We start from the raw sequence: 22,541 nt of genomic DNA, 5'->3' as shown, positions 1-22,541 counted from the left end.
AAACTTCTGTGAAGCACTTGTTGGGTCAAAGTGCTCACCACACATCTAGATAAGTTCCTTAGGGGGTCTACTTTCCAAAATGGTGTCACTTGTTAGGGGTTTCAATGTTTAGGCACATCAAGGGCTCTCTAAATGCAACATGGCGTCCCATCTCAATTCCAGTCAATTTTGCATTGAAAAGTCAAATGGCGCTCCTTCCCTTCCGAGCTCTGCCCTGCGCCCAAACAATGGTTTACACCCACATATGGGGTATCAGCGTACTCAGGACAAATTGCACAACAATTTTTGGGGTCCAATTTCTTCTCTCACCCTTGGGAAAATAAAAAATTGGGGGTGAAAAGATCATTTTTGTGAAAAAATATGATTTTTTATTTTTACGGCTCTGCATTATAAACTTCTGTAAAGCACTTGTTGGGTCAAAGTGCTCACCACACATCTAGATAAGTTCCTTAGGGGGTCTACTTTCCAAAATGGTGTCACTTGTTAGGGGTTTCAATGTTTAGGCACATCAGGGGCTCTCCAAATGCAACATGGCGTCCCATCTCAATTCCAGTCAATTTTGCATTGAAAAGTCAAATGGCGCTCCTTTGCTTCCAAGCTCTGCCATGTGCCCAAACTGTGGTTTACCCCCACATATGGGGTATCAGCGTACTCAGGACAAATTGTACAACAACTTTTGGGGTCTATTTTCTCCTGTTACCCTTGGTAAAATAAAACAAATTGGAGCTGAAATAAATTTTGTGTGAAAAAAAGTTAAATGTTCATTTTTATTTAAACATTCCAAAAATTCCTGTGAAACACCTGAAGGGTTAATAAACTTCTTGAAAGTGGTTTTGAGTACCTTGAGGGGTGCAGTTTTTAGAATGGTGTCACACTTGGGTATTTTCTATCATATAGACCCGTCAAAATGACTTCAAATGAGATGTGGTCCCTAAAAAAAAATGGTGTTGTAAAAATGAGAAATTGCTGGTCAACTTTTAACCCTTATAACTCCGTCACAAAAAAAAATTTTGGTTCCAAAATTGTGCTGATGTAAAGTAGACATGTGGGAAATGTTATTTATTAAGTATTTTGTGTGACATATGTCTGTGATTTAAGGGCATAAAAATTCAAAGTTGGAAAATTGCGAAATTTTCAAAATTTTCGCCAAATATTCGTTTTTTTCACAAATAAACGCAAGTTATATCGAAGAAATTTTACCACTAACATGAAGTACAATATGTCACGAGAAAACAATGTCAGAATCGCCAAGATCCGTTGAAGCGTTCCAGAGTTATAACCTCATAAAGGGACAGTGGTCAGAATTGTAAAAATTGGCCTGGTCATTAACGTGCAAACCACCCTCGGGGCTTAAGGGGTTAATTGGTTTAGTTGCTCCAAATGGGCTTTTACTCTGTGCTACCTAATGACTTCTGATAAGGAGATCCTTCAGTCATAGTAGCATTATGTTTTGTCATGATGTGTAATAAATGAAATATTTAGGAAATGCCGTTTTAGACAAAGTATTGTGGTTATTGTGATTTATGACCATATAATATAACATTATTCATTGTGAAAAGTGATATGCCTGACAATCCAAGGTAATGAAGTAGTGCCACCTATTGGAAGTAGCAATCTAAAAATTTAATATCGACCCTTTACCCAGCCTTGTCACCTGACTTAAAATAAAAGTCATATCAGAATCTCAATTTTCAGACATGTTTCTGGGTGCTGCCCCTCCTCAGTACAAAGCATGAGATCTGATTTGGCTGTATGAGAGGCCGCTGACAGGGGTGTAAAGGGTAATGTTTCTCCTTCGAATAGTGACATGTCTGACATGCCAGGATATGCATGCTTATAGGCCATACAATGCTCCTCTGAGAAATGTAATGTTCAAATTGCCTCATCAGAATGGAAGACTAGTTTTCTTCCTTTCTGGAATGGCAATTTGCGTACCATATAAAATAAAATAAATATTTTCACTAGAGGTTAGTTAATCTTGAAATTCACCAGCTTCACCAAACAGACTCAAAAAATTTGATTGCAGTGAATGTATTTGCTGAAATTGAAAGTACTCCAAAACCTGGAATTGCCCTAAAAAGATGTGTAACAGTATGATTTTTCTAAACTGTGTCCAATCCTTTTCAAACTTTTTAAAGTGAACACATCCTTAGTAATATTCCCAACATTAGTAGTGACACCTACATATATGGCTACGTGTAAGCAGGCTGTCAGTGGTAACAAACAGCCTGGTTAATAACTAGTCCAAAAATTATCCTTGTTTTGTGATCAGGCAGACCATTGTTAGGACTAGCGGAAAGCACCAAATAATTATAAGGATGGTATAAGGTGCGTTCACAGCCCAGGGTCCACCGTGCAGAGATGGAACCTGCTGCTGAGTGATGACGGACTATATGGTGGTATAATGAGGATACACACACAGGTTTGCTTCACCCGGTATGAAGGAAGCGAACCCTGTTGTGTCACAGCCAGGCCGCGGTATCGCATAAAGAGCGCAAGCAAAGAGTCACCGATCTCTGTCCCAAGACTCAGGGAAAGAGTTCCTCTAGACCTCTTGCGTTCGACACCGCTACTAGGGTGTCAGAGATTAATAGAACTAAAAATTTACAGCACAACAGTGCGTGCAGTGCCGGTCTGGCAGACGCCACTAACCACCTACACTTTGGCCAGGAAAGCGCTCTATTAGTGCAAGGCGCCACACTGGCAGTCACTGCTATCAGATGCTGTATCACGTGCTAGCTGTGCGGGATAGCACTGTCAGGCGCTATTCATCCATTGACAGGCATAGTTCCACACACACAATAATAAGTTTACATTAGTGCATGACTGTGCGGCCATGCAAACCTTTTATAGCGTAAGCTCTCCGGGACGTTCCTAGTGGTCCAATAGGATCTGCTACAGGACCTGAGCATGTGACCCCCGATCTCCAATGAGAGGTCGTCCCTTGGGCATGCTCAGAAGAAGAAAAGCAAGACTTAGTCCCAGGGACGCCAGCTCGCCGCTGATCAGTACTGGTTACAATGGCTGAGCCTGGAAGGACAGCAGAAACCAGCCGCACAGTATCAGCTTGAGCCAGATGCTGGGACCGACGTCTCTGCTGAGCAGGCTCCACTGCGGCTGGAGGAGAATGGGAGACCGCAGCGGAGATGGTTCGAGATTCGCCCTGTGCAGAGGAAGGAACTTGACACCTAACGACCATTCTCTTAATGTCCAAGACAGTGACTGGAATTCCCTGCTTTCCATCTGAAAGAGGAATTCACCTTGCGGGACACACCAAACATGGTTGAACCATGGATTTTATAGATGATGCACTGCAGAATGAGCTGTCAATCATAGTGCCGAGGCATTAATACAGCCATTGCTCACAGTACAGTGAGAGGTGACCAGAGGCGTAGTTACTAACTACTACTAGTTTAGGGGTTCAGATCAGGGTGAGGCGAAACACCTGAGAGGTCCCATAACCCTGATTACAACTATGGAGGCACACTGATATTACCAACATATGGTGACATATAGTGGCAGGTACCACTCCTAAGAAGAAAAAGTAGATAGGAGGATATAACAATGTCTAACAGAAAAAAACAAATAAAAAAATTCTTTATTAATAATGGTTAACAGAGAACCAAAAATGGTGTCTCAAACTATCCGATGATATTTTTGTTTCTCTCATTTATATATATATATATATACACTCACCGGCCACTTTATTAGGTACACCATGCTAGTAACGGGTTGGACCCCCTTTTGCCTTCAGAACTGCCTCAATTCTTCGTGGCATAGATTCAACAAGGTGCTGGAAGCATTCCTCAGAGATTTTGGTCCATATTGACATGATGGCATCACACAGTTGCCGCAGATTTGTCGGCTGCACATCCCAAAGATGCTCCATACAAGGCAGGATGGATCCATGCTTTCATGTTGTTTACGCCAAATTCTGACCCTACCATCCGAATGTCGCAGCAGAAATCGAGACTCATCAGACCAAACAACGTTTTTCCAATCTTCTACTGTCCAATTTCGATGAGCTTGTACAAATTGTAGCCTCAGTTTCCTGTTCTTAGCTGAAAGGAGTGGTACCCGGTGTGGTCTTCTGCTGCTGTAGCCCATCTGCCTCAAAGTTCGACGCACTGTGCGTTCAGAGATGCTCTTAGGCCTACCTTGGTTGTAACGGGTGGCGATTTGAGTCACTGTTGCCTTTCTATCAGCTCGAACCAGTCTGCCCATTCTCCTCTGACCTCTGGCATCAACAAGGCATTTCCGCCCACAGAACTGCCGCTCACTGGATTTTTTTTCTTTTTCGGACCATTCTCTGTAAACCCTAGAGATGGTTGTGCGTGAAAATCCCAGTAGATCAGCAGTTTCTGAAATACTCAGACCAGCCCTTCTGGCATCAACAACCATGCCACGTTCAAAGGCACTCAAATCACCTTTCTTCCCCATACTGATGCTCGGTTTGAACTGCAGGAGATTGTCTTGACCATGTCTACATGCCTAAATGCACTGAGTTGCCGCCATGTGATTGGCTGATTAGAAATTAAGTGTTAACAAGAAGTTGGACAGGTGTACCTAATAAAGTGGCCGGTGAGTGTATATATATATATATATATATATATATATATATATATACACACACACTAGATGGTGGCCCGATTCTAATGCATCGGGTATTCTAGAATATGTATGCGTAATGTATAGCCCAGCCCACATAGTATATTGCGCAGCCCAAGCAGTACATTGCACAGCCCACGCAGTACATTGCGCAGCCCGCGCAGTACATTGCGCAGACCACGCAGTAAATTGCGCAGTCCACGCAGTACATTGCGCAGCCAACGCAGTACATTGCACAGCCAACGCAGTACTTTGCGCAGCCACGTAAAACATTCCGCAGCCCACGTAGTACATTGCGCAGCTCACGTTGTACATTGCGCAGCCCACGTTGTACATTGCGCAGCCCACGTAGTACATTGCGTTGCCCACGTTTTACATTGTGCAGCCCACGTACTACATTGCGCAGCCCCTGTAGTACATTGCACAGCCCACGTAGTACATTGCGCAGCCCACGTAGTATATTGCGCAGCCCACATTGTATATTGCGCAGCCCACGTTGTATATTGCGCAGCCCACGTTGTATATTGCACAGCCCACGTAGTATATTGTGCAGCCCACGTTGTACATTGTGCAGCCCACATTGTACATTGTGCAGCCCACGTTGTAAATTTTGAAGCCCATGTTGTACATTGCGCAGCCCACACTGTATATTGCGCAGCCCACATAGTATATTGTGCAGCCCACATAGTATATTGCGCAGCCCACGTTGTATATTGCGCAGCCCACATAGTATATTGCGTTGTATACTGTGCAGCCCACGTTGTATATTGTGCAGCCCACGTAGTATATTGCGCAGTCCACGTAGTATATTGCGCAGCCCATGTTGTATATTGCACAGCCCACGTAGTATATTGCGCAGCCCACGTTGTACATTGCGCAGCCCACATTGTACATTGCGCAGCCCACGTTGTATATTGCGCAGCCCACATAGTATATTGCGCAGCCCATGTTGTACATTACGCAGCCCGCGTAGTATATTGCACAGTCCATGTAGTATATTGCGCAGCCCACGTTGTACATTGCGCAGCCCACATTGTACATTTTGAAGCCCACGTTGTACATTGCGCAGCCCACATTGTATATTGCGCAGCCCACATAGTATATTGCGCAGCCCACGTTGTATATTGCGCAGCCCACATAGTATATTGCATTGTATACTGCACAGCCCACGTTGTATATTGTGCAGCCCACGTAGGATATTGTGCAGACCACGCAGTGAATTGTGCAGCCCACACAGTACATTGCGCAGCCAACGCAGTACATTGCGCAGCCAACGCAGTACTTTGTGCAGCCACGTAAAACATTCTGCAGCCCACGTAGTACATTGCGCAGCTCACGTTGTACATTGTGCAGCCCACGTTGTACATTGCGCAGCCCACGTAGTACATTGCATTGCCCACGTTGTACATTGTGCAGCCCACGTACTACATTGCGCAGCCCATGTAGTACATTGCACAGCCCACGTAGTACATTGCGCAGCCCACGTAGTATATTGCGCAGCCCACATTGTATATTGCGCAGCCCACGTTGTATATTGCGCAGCCCACGTTGTATATTGCACAGCCCACGTAGTATATTGTACAGCCCACGTTGTACATTGTGCAGCCCACGTTGTACATTGTGCAGCCCACGTTGTACATTTTGAAGCCCATGTTGTACATTGCGCAGCCCACACTGTATATTGCGCAGCCCACATAGCATATTGCGCAACCCACGTTGTATATTGCGCAGCCCACATAGTATATTGCATTGTATACTGCGCAGCCCACGTTGTATATTGCGCAGCCCACGTAGTATATTGCGCAGTCCACGTAGTATATTGCGCAGCCCACGTTGTATATTGCACAGCCCACGTAGTATATTGCGCAGCCCACGTTGTACATTGCGCAGCCCACGTTGTACATTGCGCAGCCCACGTTGTATATTGCGCAGCCCACGTAGTATATTGCGCAGCCCATGTTGTACATTACGCAGCCCGCATAGTATATTGCACAGTCCACGTAGTATATTGCGCAGCCCACGTTGTACATTGTGCAGCCCACATTGTACATTGCGCAGCCCACGTTGTATATTGCACAGCCCACATAGTATATTGCGCAGCCCACGTTGTATATTGCGCAGCCCACGTAGTATATTGCGCAGCCCACGTTGTACATTGCGCAGCCCACATTGTACATTGCGCAGCCCACGTTGTATATTGCGCAGCCCACGTAGTATATTGCGCAGCCCATGTTGTACATTACACAGCCCGCGTAGTATATTGCACAGTCCATGTAGTATATTGCGCAGCCCACGTTGTACATTGCGCAGCCCACATTGTACATTTCGAAGCCCACGTTGTACATTGCGCAGCCCACATTGTATATTGCGCAGCCCACATAGTATATTGCGCAGCCCGCGTTGTATATTGCGCAGCCCACATAGTATATTGCATTGTATACTGCACAGCCCACGTTGTATATTGCGCAGCCCACGTAGTATATTGTGCAGTCCACGTAGTATATTGCGCAGCCCACGTAGTATATTGCGCAGCCCACGTAGTATATTGCGCAGCCCACGTTGTATATTGCGCAGCCCACATAGTATATTGCATTGTATACTGCACAGCCCACGTTGTATATTGTGCAGCCCACGTAGGATATTGTGCAGACCACGCAGTGAATTGTGCAGCCCACACAGTACATTGCGCAGCCAACGCAGTACATTGCGCAGCCAACGCAGTACTTTGTGCAGCCACGTAAAACATTCTGCAGCCCACGTAGTACATTGCGCAGCTCACGTTGTACATTGTGCAGCCCACGTTGTACATTGCGCAGCCCACGTAGTACATTGCATTGCCCACGTTGTACATTGTGCAGCCCACGTACTACATTGCGCAGCCCATGTAGTACATTGCACAGCCCACGTAGTACATTGCGCAGCCCACGTAGTATATTGCGCAGCCCACATTGTATATTGCGCAGCCCACGTTGTATATTGCGCAGCCCACGTTGTATATTGCACAGCCCACGTAGTATATTGTACAGCCCACGTTGTACATTGTGCAGCCCACGTTGTACATTGTGCAGCCCACGTTGTACATTTTGAAGCCCATGTTGTACATTGCGCAGCCCACACTGTATATTGCGCAGCCCACATAGTATATTGCGCAACCCACGTTGTATATTGCGCAGCCCACATAGTATATTGCATTGTATACTGCGCAGCCCACGTTGTATATTGCGCAGCCCACGTAGTATATTGCGCAGTCCACGTAGTATATTGCGCAGCCCACGTTGTATATTGCACAGCCCACGTAGTATATTGCGCAGCCCACGTTGTACATTGCGCAGCCCACGTTGTACATTGCGCAGCCCACGTTGTATATTGCGCAGCCCACGTAGTATATTGCGCAGCCCATGTTGTACATTACGCAGCCCGCATAGTATATTGCACAGTCCACGTAGTATATTGCGCAGCCCACGTTGTACATTGTGCAGCCCACATTGTACATTGCGCAGCCCACGTTGTATATTGCACAGCCCACATAGTATATTGCGCAGCCCACGTTGTATATTGCGCAGCCCACGTAGTATATTGCGCAGCCCACGTTGTACATTGCGCAGCCCACATTGTACATTGCGCAGCCCACGTTGTATATTGCGCAGCCCACGTAGTATATTGCGCAGCCCATGTTGTACATTACGCAGCCCGCGTAGTATATTGCACAGTCCATGTAGTATATTGCGCAGCCCACGTTGTACATTGCGCAGCCCACATTGTACATTTCGAAGCCCACGTTGTACATTGCGCAGCCCACATTGTATATTGCGCAGCCCACATAGTATATTGCGCAGCCCGCGTTGTATATTGCGCAGCCCACATAGTATATTGCATTGTATACTGCACAGCCCACGTTGTATATTGCGCAGCCCACGTTGTACATTGTGCAGCCCACGTTGTACATTGCGCAGCCCACGTTGTATATTGCACAGCCCACATAGTATATTGCGCAGCCCACGTTATATATTGCGCAGCCCACGTATATAGCAATGTGGGCATGATATCCCTGTTTAAAAAAAAAAGAATTGAAATAAAAATAGTTATATACTTCCGTTAGAGCCTGGATCCAGAAAGCGGTTACCGATGCTTGGGATCCACCGAAGCTCCGCTGAGCCGCTCGCGCCGGCCGCCATCTTCCTTTCCCAGGATGCGTTGCAAAATTACCCAGATGACAGCGGTCTCGCGAGACCGCTAAGTCTTCTGGGTAATTTCACAATACATCGCCGGGAGCGGAAGATGGCGGCCGGCGCCAGCGGCTCGGCGGACTACGGAGGGTGAGTATAGCAGGTTTTTTGTTTTTTTATTATTTTTAACATTACATTTTTTTACTATTGATGCCACATAGGCTGCATCAATAGTAAAAAATTGGGGACACACAGGGTTAATAGCAGCGGTTACGTAGTGCGTTACCCGCGGCATAACGCGGTCCGTGCGGTCACCGTGCAGTGAGCGGTGACCGGACAGTGTATGCGGGTGCCGGGCAGTGAGTGCGGGGAATGAGGAGCAGCCATTTTCTTCCGGACTGTGCGCGTCGCTGATTGGTCGTGGGCGTTTTGCCACGACCAATCAGCTACTTGGATTCCATGACAGACAGAGGCCGCGACCAATGAATATCCATGACAGAAGGACAGACAGACGGAAGTGACCCTTAGACAAGTATATAGTAGATATATATATATATATATATTATACTGCATACATATATATATATATATATATATATATATATACTATATATATATATATATATATATATATATATATATATATATATATATATTTATATATTCATTTATTTATTAATTACTAATAAAGAAAAATTTAAACTTAGTTTTTTTTTCTATGTTAGATAAAAGACTTGGAGAGCAGGAGGCCAGCGCCAAAGAGGACACAGGAAAACTGAAGAGAAAACACACAGAGGCAGGCCAGTAGCAGGTAGTGGTGCACAGTGAAACAAGCAGAATAAAGACTAAGGCATGTGTCTTAGTGGACCTTATGTAGGCCTAGGCAGATAACATGTGACTATGCTGTGCCACTTGTTAAATCTAATGTGGAGCACAGTAGAGGGCAGCGGTCATAGGGGAAGGTGATGAAACCCTGCTAAGGAGAGGCAGATGTGTAACAATCATCTGTCGTGATGGGATGGGTTTTACGCTCTTTGGATCAAAATAGCATCAACTAAGTACCCTATGTTATTTACATGTATTATAATTATTTATGTAATTACTTACTGCAGGGTATATCCTTATATTGTTTTTGCAACCATAGTTGATATCATCCTGAAATATTCAAGAGCAGTCAAAATTGAGCTCACCCCACAATCAACTGATTGAAAATCCTAGCATGAGAACTGAGTTGGCTAGGTGAGAGGCTCTGGACTGGGGTCTAAGGGGTATCGTTTCTCCTTATGGAGAGTGACATACCATCTCTGGCTTGTCAAGGTAAGGAGGCTTATTTGCCGTACAATGCTCCTCTGGGAATTTAAATATGCAAATTGCCTCTTCTGAGAAAAAGAGGACTTAACTCTATAGCGCCACCTGTTGGAAGTAGCGATCCTACAAGTCACAATCAACCCTCTAACGAGTCGTGCAATATGACTTAGGATAAACTTGTAAAGTTGTAGGATCGCTACTTCCAACAGGTGGCGCTATAGAGTTAAGGCCTCTTTTTCTCAGAAGAGGCAATTTGCATATTTAAATTCCCAGAGGAGCATTGAACGGCAAATAAGCCTCCTTACCTTGACAAGCCAGAGATGGTATGTCCCTCTCCAAAAGGAGAAACGATACCCCTTAGACCCTATTTTCTACTGGTTATTATTGGAACTGTAATCACACTTTCAAACAAGTGAATGATAAGTGAACAAGAATAAGAATAGTGGTACTGCCACTACAAAATGTGTGTAGTTATGCCATTACCGCTGTGCTGCAGCATTTCAATTAGTTGATTATTTAGTCTAGAAAAAAGACGACTGAGGGGCGATCTAATAACCATGTATAAGTATATAAGGGGACAATACAAATATCTCTCCGAGGATCTGTTTATACCAAGGAAATTTGACGGTCACAAGGGGACATTCTCTGCGTCTGGAGGAGAGAAGGTTTTTCCACCAACATAGAAGAGGATTCTTTACTGTTAGGGCAGTGAGAATCTGGAATTCCTTGCCTGAGGAGGTGGTGATGGTGAACTCAGCCGAGGGGTTCAAGAGAGGCCTGGATGTCTTCCTGGAGCAGAACAATATTGTATCTTACAGTTATTAGGTTCTTTAGAAGGACAGATCTGGAGACTTATTCTGACAGAATATAGGCTGAACTGGATGGACAATAGTTGCTAATAGGGTTGAGCGAAACGGGTCGATCATTTTCAAAAGTCGCCGACTTTTGGCTAAGTCGGCGTCTCATGAAACCCGATCCGACCCCTGTGCTTGTCGGCCATGCGGTACGCGACTTTCGCGCCAAAGTCGCGTTTCAATGACGCGAAAAGCGCCATTTCTCAGCCAATGAAGGTGAACGCAGAGTGTGGGCAGCGTGATGACATAGATCCTGGTCCCCACCATCTTAGAGAAGGGCATTGCAGTGATTGGCTTGCTGTCTGCGGCGTCACAGGGGCTATAAAGGGGCGTTCCCGCCGACCGCCATCTTACTGCTGCTGATCTGAGCTTAGGGACAGGTTGCTGCCGCTTCGTCAGAAGCAGGGAGAGCGTTAGGCAGGGTCCACTAACCACCAAACCGCTTGTGCTGCAGCGATTTCCACTGTCCAACACCACCTTCGGTGTGCAGGGACTGTGGAAGCTATTTTTTATTTTTTTTTCCCCTCAGCGCTGTAGCTCATTGGGCTGCCCTAGAAGGCTCCGTGATAGCTGTATTGCTGTGTGTACGCCACTGTGGAAACCAACTGCTTTTTTCAAAGCACATATCCTCTTGTTCCTTCCTTTCTGCACAGCTATCTTTTTTGTTTGTCCACACTTTTTATTTAATTTGTGCATCAGTCCACTCCTATTGCTGCCTGCCATACCTGGCTTACATTACTGCAGGGAGATAGTAATTGTAGGACAGTCCCTGTTTTTTTTTTGTTTTTTTTGTGGGAGATTAAGATTGGCATTTCTGCTACAGTGCCATCCCTGTGTGTGCCATCTCTCACTGAGTGGGCCATAGAAAGCCTATTTATTTTTTCCGTGATTTGTGTTCTAAATTCTACCTCAACACAAAAACACTACATCAATCAGTGGGAGAAAAATATTGGCCTCAGTCAGGGCTTGTGTGCCACTGCTGTGTGTGCTATCTCTCATTCAGTGGGCTATAGCAAGCCTATTTTTTTTTTTTTTTTTTTTTTAATATTACTTGGTTTCTAAAGTCTCCCTGAAAAAAAAAAAAAAACCTAAAAAAAAAAAACAGTGGGAGAGTAATATTGCCCTTTCAGCTTGTGTGCCAGTCTTGACTCCTGGGTGTGCCACCTCTCTCCCTCTCATTCAGTGGGCCATAGAAAGCCTATTTATTTATTTTTTTAAATATTATTGGGTTTCTAAAGTCTCCCTTAAAAAACAAAAAATACATAAAAAAACAGTGGGAGAGTAATATTGCCCTTTCAGCTTGTGTGCCAGGCTTGACTCCTGGGTGTGCCACCTCTCTCCCTCTCATTCAGTGGGCCATAGAAAGCCTATTTATTTTTTTTTTTAAATATTATTGGGTTTCTAAAGTCTCCCTTAAAAAACAAAAAATACATAAAAAAACAGTGGGAGAGTAATATTGCCCTTTCAGCTTGTGTGCCAGTCTTGACTCCTGGGTGTGCCACCTCTCTCCCTCTCATTCAGTGGGCCATAGAAAGCCTATTTATTTTTTTTTTTAAATATTATTGGGTTTCTAAAGTCTCCCTTAAAAAACAAAAAATACATAAAAAAACAGTGGGAGAGTAATATTGCCCTTTCAGCTTGTGTGCCAGGCTTGACTCCTGGGTGTGCCACCTCTCTCCCTCTCATTCAGTGGGCCATAGAAAGCCTATTTATTTTTTTTTTAAAATATTATTGGGTTTCTAAAGTCTCCCTTAAAAAACAAAAAATACATAAAAAAACAGTGGGAGAGTAATATTGCCCTTTCAGCTTGTGTGCCAGGCTTGACTCCTGGGTGTGCCACCTCTCTCCCTCTCATTCAGTGGGCCATAGAAAGCCTATTTATTTTTTTTTTAAATATTATTGGGTTTCTAAAGTCTCCCTTAAAAAACAAAAAATACATAAAAAAACAGTGGGAGAGTAATATTGCCCTTTCAGCTTGTGTGCCAGGCTTGACTCCTGGGTGTGCCACCTCTCTCCCTCTCATTCAGTGGGCCATAGAAAGCCTATTTATTTTTTTTTTTTAAATATTATTGGGTTTCTAAAGTCTCCCTTAAAAAACAAAAAATACATAAAAAAACAGTGGGAGAGTAATATTGCCCTTTCAGCTTGTGTGCCAGTCTTGACTCCTGGGTGTGCCACCTCTCTCCCTCTCATTCAGTGGGCCATAGAAAGCCTATTTATTTTTTTTTTTAAATATTATTGGGTTTCTAAAGTCTCCCTTAAAAAACAAAAAATACATAAAAAAACAGTGGGAGAGTAATATTGCCCTTTCAGCTTGTGTGCCAGTCTTGACTCCTGGGTGTGCCACCTCTCTCTCATTCAGTGGGCCATAGAAAGCATTTTTTTTTTCCTTGATTTGTGTTCTAAAATCTACCTCAACACAAAAACACTACATCAATCAGTGGGAGAAAAATATTGGCCTCAGTCAGGGCTTGTGTGCCACTGCTGTGTGTGCTATCTCTCATTCAGTGGGCTATAGAAAGCCTATTTATTTATTTATTTTTTTTCTTATTATTTGGTTTCTAAAGTCTCCCTGAAAAAAAAAAAAAAAACATAAAAAAACAGTGGGAGAGTAATATTGCCCTTTCAGCTTGTGTGCCAGTCTTGACTCCTGGGTGTGCCACCTCTCTCTCTCATTCAGTGGGCTATAGAAAGCCTATTTTTTTTTTTTTTTTTTTTTTTTTTATATTATTTGGTTTCTAAAGTCTCCCTGAAATAAAAAAAAAACTTAAAAAAACAGTGGGAGAGTAATATTGCCCTTTCAGCTTGTGCGCCAGTCTTGACTCCTGGGTGTGCCACCTCTCTCTCTCTAATTGTGGGCCATAGAAAGCCTTTTTTTTTTTTTTTTTTTAATATTATTTGGTTTCTAAAGTCTCCCTGAGAAAAAATAAAAAATAAATTAGGTGGGAGATTAATATTGACATTAGTGCTTGAGTGACAGTCCTGCGTGTGTGTCATCTCTGTGATTTTGTGCCACAGAAAACAGAGTGTGTAACATTGTGCCTGATTTTCCTTGTGGTCTCACCAACCTGTTAAGGGATATTGAAATCATACTGAAGTTATAGCTCACCGTGTAAGTTGTTTGACAGCAACAAATAAAGTTACTTTGGTTAAGATTTTAAAACAATGAGGAAGTCTGGTGCAAGAGGTCGTCGTGGGCGTTCATTGTCAGCTGGTAATGATGGTAGTGGTAGTGGAGCATCAGGTGGTCGTGGGGATAAAAATATTCCACCTAAGTCTGGAGCTGTGGAGCCAGTTTCGTCGTCAGGCTACACAAGGCCTCGAACGCTCTCTTTTCTGGGAGTAGGAAAACCGCTTTTAAAGGCGGAGCAGCAACAGCAAGTTTTGGCTTACATTGCAGACTCAGCCTCTAGCTCTTTTGCCTCCTCTTCCGAAACTGGTAAATGTAAAAGCAGCGCGTCGCTTGTGGATGTTCACGGTCAGGGACAAGTCGCTTCCTTGTCCTCCTCAGCAAAAACTACAACAAGAGAGAAGGATGCAGCAGGCGACACAACGGGTCACTCCATGGAGCTCTTTACACATACCGTCCCTGGCTTAGAAAGTGAAACATTTAACAGGCCATGCCCATTACAAGTATATTCTGACATGGAGTGCACTGATGCACAGCCACAGCCAGAGTACTATGCTGCTCCTTTGACTCAGACCACCACATTGCCCTCTCAGGGTACAGATCCACAATCAGACCCTGATGAGACTATGTTGCCCCGCCACGAACGCTATACCACCGACCGACACAGTGACACAGACGAAGCTGCACACGAGCTCGAAGAGGAGGTAATAGATGACCCAGTTATTGACCCCGATTGGCAGCCATTGGGGGAACAGGGTGCAGGCGGCAGTAGTTCAGAAGCGGAGGTGGAGGAGGGGCCGCAGCAGGCATCAACATCGCAACAGGTTCCATCTGCCGGGCCCGTATCTGGCCCAAAATGCGTGTCAAAGCCAAAACCTGTTGGAGCACAGCGTTGCCATCCGGTTAAAGCTCAGTCTGCAATCCCTGAAAAGGGATCCGAGTCTAGGAAGAGTGCAGTCTGGCATTTTTTTAAACAACATCCAACTGATCAGCGCAAAGTCATCTGTCAAAAATGTTCAACTAGCTTAAGCAGAGGTCAGAATCTGAAAAGTCTAAATACTAGTTGCATGCATAGACACTTAACCACCATGCATTTTCAAGCCTGGACTAACTACCAAACGTCCCTCAAGGTTGTAGCACCCTCGGCCAATGAAGCTAGTCAGCAACGCAACATCCCTTCCGTCACTGTAAGGCCACCATTTTCCGCACCACCGGCAGTATCTGTGCAGGTTTCTTTGCCAGCCAAAAGCAGTCAGGGTCAGGGAATCACCAGTTTTGTAGGAGGAAATATTGCATCTAGGGCACCGGCGGAAACAATACCGTCTCCAACCGTCTCTCAGTCTGCCATGTACACCGGCACACCCGAAAGTTCCACGATCTCCAGCTCTCCAGTCCAGCTCACCCTACATGAGACTCTGGTTAGAAAAAGGAAGTACTTATCCTCGCATCCGCGTACACAGTGTTTTAACGCCCACATAGCTAGACTAATCTCGTTAGAGATGATGCCCTACCGGTTAGTTGAAAGCGAAGCTTTCAAAGCCCTGATGGAGTACGCTGAACCACGATACGAGCTACCCAGTCGACACTTTTTTTCCAGAAAAGCCATCCCAGCCCTGCACCAGCATGTTAAACAGCGCATCGTCCATGCACTCAGGCAATCTGTGAGTACAAAGGTGCACCTGACTACAGATGCATGGACCAGTAGGCATGGCCAGGGACGTTATGTGTCCATCACGGCACACTGGGTGAATGTGGTGGATGCAGGGTCCACAGGCGACATCAATTTAGGGACAGTTGTGCCTAGCCCACGGTCTAGGAAACAGTTGGCTGTAGGCGTTCGCACCCCCTCCTCCTCCTCCTCCTCGTCCTCCTGCAGAAGCTACAGCTCTTCCACAGAACGCAGTCTGCCAACCACTCCATCGGCAGATGACACTGTTGCACACCAGTTGTCCCATTATGGGCCAGCTACTGCCAAGCGTCAGCAGGCTGTATTGGCTATGAAGTGCTTGGGCGACAACAGACACACCGCGGAAGTTCTGTCCGAGTTCTTGCAACAAGAAACACAGTCGTGGCTGGGCACAGTAGATCTTGAGGCAGGCAAGGTAGTGAGTGATAACGGAAGGAATTTCATGGCTGCCATCTCCCTTTCCCAACTGAAACACATTCCTTGCCTGGCTCACACCTTAAACCTGGTGGTGCAGTGCTTATTGAAAACTTATCCTGGGTTCTCCGACCTGCTCCTCAAAGTGCGTGCACTTTGCTCACATATCCGACGTTCGCCTGTACACGCCAGCCGTATGCAGACCTATCAGCGGTCTTTGAACCTTCCCCAGCATCGCCTAATCATAGACGTTGCAACAAGGTGGAACTCAACACTGCACATGCTTCAGAGACTGTGCGAACAGAGGCGTGCTGTTATTTATTTGTGGGAGGATACACGGGCAGGCAGTAGGATGGCAGACATGGAGTTGTCAGGTGTGCAGTGGTCTAAGATACAAGACATGTGTCAAGTCCTTCAGTGTTTTGAGGAATGCACACGGCTGGTTAGTGCAGACAACGCCGTAATAAGCATGAGCATCCCCCTAATGCGTCTGCTGATGCAAAGTTTGACGCACATAAAGGAGCAGGCGTCTGCACCAGAGGAAGAGGAAAGCCTTGATGACAGTCAGCCATTGTCTGGTCAGGGCAGTGTACAGGACGAGGTAGCGGGCGAAGAGGAGGTGGAGGACGAGGAGGATGATGGGGATGAGTATATTTTTAATGCCGAACCTTTCCCGGGGGCACAGGAAATTGGTTGCGTGTCACGGCCGGGTTCTGGTTTTTTGAGGGACACAAGTGACGTAGATTTGCCTGCAACTGCCCCTCAACCAATCACAACCGGAGATTTTACAACTGGAACTTTGGCCCACATGGCGGATTATGCCTTACGTATCCTAAAAAGGGACACACGCATTACGAAAATGATGAACGATGACGATTACTGGTTGGCCTGCCTCCTTGATCCACGCTATAAAGGCAAATTGCAAAATATTATGCCACATGAGAACTTGGAACTAATATTAGCAACCAAACAATCAACTCTTGTTGACCGTTTGCTTCAGGCATTCCCAGCACACAGCGCACGTGATCGTTCTCACACGAGCTCCAGGGGGCAGCAGACTAGGAGTGTTAGGGGTGCACACATCAGAAGTGGCGTTGGACAGAGGGGTTTTCTGACCAGGTTGTGGAGTGATTTTGCTATGACCGCAGACAGGACAGGTACTGCTGCATCAATTGAAAGTGACAGGAGACAACATTTGTCCAGTATGGTTACTAACTATTTTTCATCCCTTATCGATGTTCTCCCTCAACCGTCATTCCCATTTGATTACTGGGCCTCCAAATTAGACACCTGGCCAGAATTGGCAGAATATGCATTGCAGGAGCTTGCTTGCCCGGCAGCAAGTGTCCTATCAGAAAGAGTATTCAGTGCTGCAGGTTCAATATTAACCGAAAAAAGGACTCGTCTGGCTACCCAAAATGTTGACGATCTAACATTCATTAAAATGAACCACAACTGGATTTCGAAATCTTTTGCCCCACCTTGCCCGGCCGACACCTAGCTTTCCTATGAAAGGCTCTTGCCTGTGAATTACTTTTCTAATGTCTAATTTGCTGCAGCTGATTGTACAGCATACGACATGTTTACACCTCCCTAAATGGCCAAACTCCCCACACGGGGCCGTGGTATCGCGACTTGGCGCAAGCACCCGTGAGACTGCTGTTTGTCTGAAGAGGTGGGTGTGCTCGCTTTTGGTTGACGGCATTGCTACTGGGTCCCTCATAGTACAATGTAGTGTCTCTGGCGGTGGTGGTGCACACCCAACGTCAGACACACCGTTGTAACATGAGGGGCCCTGGGGCGGTCCCGCCGGCCTCTAGAGAGTTCCCCCCTACCCCAGCTCAAAATGTGCTCTACCACATGCAAAATTATGTCGCACAGCTCCACCAATCTTTAGTCTATTCGCTGACATCATTCAATGTCTGGCACTGACAATACAAATTTGTAGACATCTACGATGCAACTTAAAGTAGTCTGTGTCTGTGTCCTATATTGGCACCATTAAATAGTTACTGCCAAATTACTATGTCAGAAACTCAGCAGATGAGCCCACCCCTGTACCTAAGTATGCCACCTTTTTTTTTGTTTTGGTTGTTTTGCGAGACATTAACATCTATTTATATTTTGGGAGTACTGGGACAGACACTCCTTGCACTACTCCTCCACTCACCACCAAGCTGCCCGTGTATCCATGTAACCGCTGTAAAACTGCCATGAGCCTATTGTTTGTTATTTTAGGCCTTTGAAGCCTGTCTGCGGTCCCTCCTTCCACTAGTCCTCCACTGACCAGACCACTGCTGCCCGTGTACCCCTGGAACCAATTATAAAGTGCCTACAGCCAGCCCATTTTCTTATGTTAGGCCTTTGAAGCCTGTCTGCGGTCCCTACTTTAAATACTCCTCCACTGACCACCAAGCTGCCTGCCCGTGTATCCATGTAACCGCTGTAAAACTGCCATGAGCCTATTGTTTGTTATTTTAGGCCTTTGAAGCCTGTCTGCGGTCCCTCCTTCCACTAGTCCTCCACTGACCAGACCACTGCTGCCCGTGTACCCCTGGAACCAATTATAAAGTGCCTACAGCCAGCCCATTTTTTTATGTTAGGCCTTTGAAGCCTGTCTGCGGTCCCTCCTTCCACTAGTCCTCCACTGGCCAGACCACTGCTGCCCGTGTACCCCTGGAACCAATTATAAAGTGCCTACAGCCAGCCCATTTTTTTATGTTAGGCCTTTGAAGCCTGTCTGCGGTCCCTCCTTCCACTAGTCCTCCACTGGCCAGACCACTGCTGCCCGTGTACCCCTGGAACCAATTATAAAGTGCCTACAGCCAGCCCATTTTCTTATGTTAGGCCTTTGAAGCCTGTCTGCGGTCCCTACTTTAAATACTCCTCCACTGACCACCAAGCTGCCTGCCCGTGTATCCATGTAACCGCTGTAAAACTGCCATGAGCCTATTGTTTGTTATTTTAGGCCTTTGAAGCCTGTCTGCGGTCCCTCCTTCCACTAGTCCTCCACTGACCAGACCACTGCTGCCCGTGTACCCCTGGAACCAATTATAAAGTGCCTACAGCCAGCCCATTTTCTTATGTTAGGCCTTTGAAGCCTGTCTGCGGTCCCTACTTTAAATACTCCTCCACTGACCACCAAGCTGCCTGCCCGTGTATCCATGTAACCGCTGTAAAACTGCCATGAGCCTATTGTTTGTTATTTTAGGCCTTTGAAGCCTGTCTGCGGTCCCTCCTTCCACTAGTCCTCCACTGACCAGACCACTGCTGCCCGTGTACCCCTGGAACCAATTATAAAGTGCCTACAGCCAGCCCATTTTCTTATGTTAGGCCTTTGAAGCCTGTCTGCGGTCCCTACTTTAAATACTCCTCCACTGACCACCAAGCTGCCTGCCCGTGTATCCATGTAACCGCTGTAAAACTGCCATGAGCCTATTGTTTGTTATTTTAGGCCTTTGAAGCCTGTCTGCGGTCCCTCCTTCCACTAGTCCTCCACTGACCAGACCACTGCTGCCCGTGTACCCCTGGAACCAATTATAAAGTGCCTACAGCCAGCCCATTTTCTTATGTTAGGCCTTTGAAGCCTGTCTGCGGTCCCTACTTTAAATACTCCTCCACTGACCACCAAGCTGCCTGCCCGTGTATCCATGTAACCGCTGTAAAACTGCCATGAGCCTATTGTTTGTTATTTTAGGCCTTTGAAGCCTGTCTGCGGTCCCTCCTTCCACTAGTCCTCCACTGACCAGACCACTGCTGCCCGTGTACCCCTGGAACCAATTATAAAGTGCCTACAGCCAGCCCATTTTTTTATGTTAGGCCTTTGAAGCCTGTCTGCGGTCCCTCCTTCCACTAGTCCTCCACTGGCCAGACCACTGCTGCCCGTGTACCCCTGGAACCAATTATAAAGTGCCTACAGCCAGCCCATTTTCTTATGTTAGGCCTTTGAAGCCTGTCTGCGGTCCCTACTTTAAATACTCCTCCACTGACCACCAAGCTGCCTGCCCGTGTATCCATGTAACCGCTGTAAAACTGCCATGAGCCTATTGTTTGTTATTTTAGGCCTTTGAAGCCTGTCTGCGGTCCCTCCTTCCACTAGTCCTCCACTGACCAGACCACTGCTGCCCGTGTACCCCTGGAACCAATTATAAAGTGCCTACAGCCAGCCCATTTTCTTATGTTAGGCCTTTGAAGCCTGTCTGCGGTCCCTACTTTAAATACTCCTCCACTGACCACCAAGCTGCCTGCCCGTGTATCCATGTAACCGCTGTAAAACTGCCATGAGCCTATTGTTTGTTATGTTAGGCCTTTGATAGCCTGTCTGCGGTCCCTACTTTAAATACTCCTCCACTCACCACCAAGCTGCCTGCCCGTCTATCCATGTAACCGCTGTAAAACTGCAATGAGCCTATTGTTTGTTATTTTAGGCCTTTGATAGCCTGTCTGCGGCCCCTACTTGCAATACTCCTCCACTGACCACAATGCTGCCTGGAGTGCCTGCCTGTGTATCCATGTAACCGATGTAAAACTGCCATGACTGCCTACTGTTTGTTATTTTAGGCCTTTGATAGCCTGTCTGCAGCCCCTACTTGCAATACTCCTCCACTGACCACACCAATGCTGCCCGTGTACCCCTGGAACCTATTTAAAAGTTCATAGAGCCTAGTTATATATTTTATTTACTATTAATAAGGCCATGATGGACTACGCTGTACCACGCTACAAGCTAACCAGTCGACACTTCTTTTGCGAGAAAAGCCATCCCAACCCTCCACCAGCATGTAGAAGACCGCATTGTCCATGCACTCTGGCAATCTGTGAGTACAAAGGTGCACCTGACAACAGACGCATGGACCTGTAGGCATGGCCACGGAAGATTACGTGTCCATTACGGCGCAATGGGTTAATGTGGTGGATGCATGGTCCACAGGGGACAGCCTACTAAGTCTGTCTGCAGTCCCTAATTCAAATTGTCCTCCACTGTCTAAATCGGAGCTTCCACCTTCTGGCTTTCGGCCTATAGTATCAGAAATTAAACTGCATTTGGCCTTCAACTTTGGTTAGGGCCTACTAACGGCTTCTGCCCCTCCCTGGTGTTGCCCTCAACTAAATAAAGCTGAGCTTCAACCTTCTGCTCCAAATTACCATTTTAAAAAATGCAATAGGCTTTTCCGGCCTACTAAAGGTGTCTGTCTGTGTGCCCCTGCCTGGTGTTGTCCTCAACTAAATAAAGCTGAGCTTCAACCTTCCGGCTCTCATTAAGTGGTTTTAAAAAAAAAAAATGGTGGTTAGGGCCTACTAACGGCTTCTGCCCCTCCCTGGTGTTGCCCTCAACTAAATAAAGCTGAGCTTCAACCTTCTGCTCCAAATTACCATTTTAAAAAATGCAATAGGCTTTTCCGGCCTACTAAAGGTGTCTGTCTGTGTGCCCCTGCCTGGTGTTGTCCTCAACTAAATAAAGCTGAGCTTCAACCTTCTGCTCCAAATTACCATTTTAAAAAATGCAATAGGCTTTTCCGGCCTACTAAAGGTGTCTGTCTGTGTGCCCCTGCCTGGTGTTGTCCTCAACTAAATAAAGCTGAGCTTCAACCTTCCGGCTCTCATTAAGTGGTTTTAAAAAAAAAAAATGGTGGTTAGGGCCTACTAACGGCTTCTGCCCCTCCCTGGTGTTGCCCTCAACTAAATAAAGCTGAGCTTCAACCTTCTGCTCCAAATTACCATTTTAAAAAATGCAATAGGCTTTTCCGGCCTACTAAAGGTGTCTGTCTGTGTGCCCCTGCCTGGTGTTGTCCTCAACTAAATAAAGCTGAGCTTCAACCTTCCGGCTCTCATTAAGTGGTTTTAAAAAAAAAAAATGGTGGTTAGGGCCTACTAACGGCTTCTGCCCCTCCCTGGTGTTGCCCTCAACTAAATAAAGCTGAGCTTCAACCTTCTGCTCCAAATTACCATTTTAAAAAATGCAATAGGCTTTTCCGGCCTACTAAAGGTGTCTGTCTGTGTGCCCCTGCCTGGTGTTGTCCTCAACTAAATAAAGCTGAGCTTCAACCTTCCGGCTCTCATTAAGTGGTTTTAAAAAAAAAAAATGGTGGTTAGGGCCTACTAACGGCTTCTGCCCCTCCCTGGTGTTGCCCTCAACTAAATAAAGCTGAGCTTCAACCTTCTGCTCCAAATTACCATTTTAAAAAATGCAATAGGCTTTTCCGGCCTACTAAAGGTGTCTGTCTGTGTGCCCCTGCCTGGTGTTGTCCTCAACTAAATAAAGCTGAGCTTCAACCTTCCGGCTCTCATTAAGTGGTTTTAAAAAAAAAAAATGGTGGTTAGGGCCTACTAACGGCTTCTGCCCCTGCCTGGTGTTGCCCTCAACTAAATAAAGC

This window comes from Ranitomeya variabilis, chromosome 2 (genome assembly GCF_051348905.1).
Source record: "Ranitomeya variabilis isolate aRanVar5 chromosome 2, aRanVar5.hap1, whole genome shotgun sequence".
NCBI lineage: Eukaryota > Metazoa > Chordata > Amphibia > Anura > Dendrobatidae > Ranitomeya > Ranitomeya variabilis.
This window is presented reverse-complemented; position numbering follows the sequence as displayed.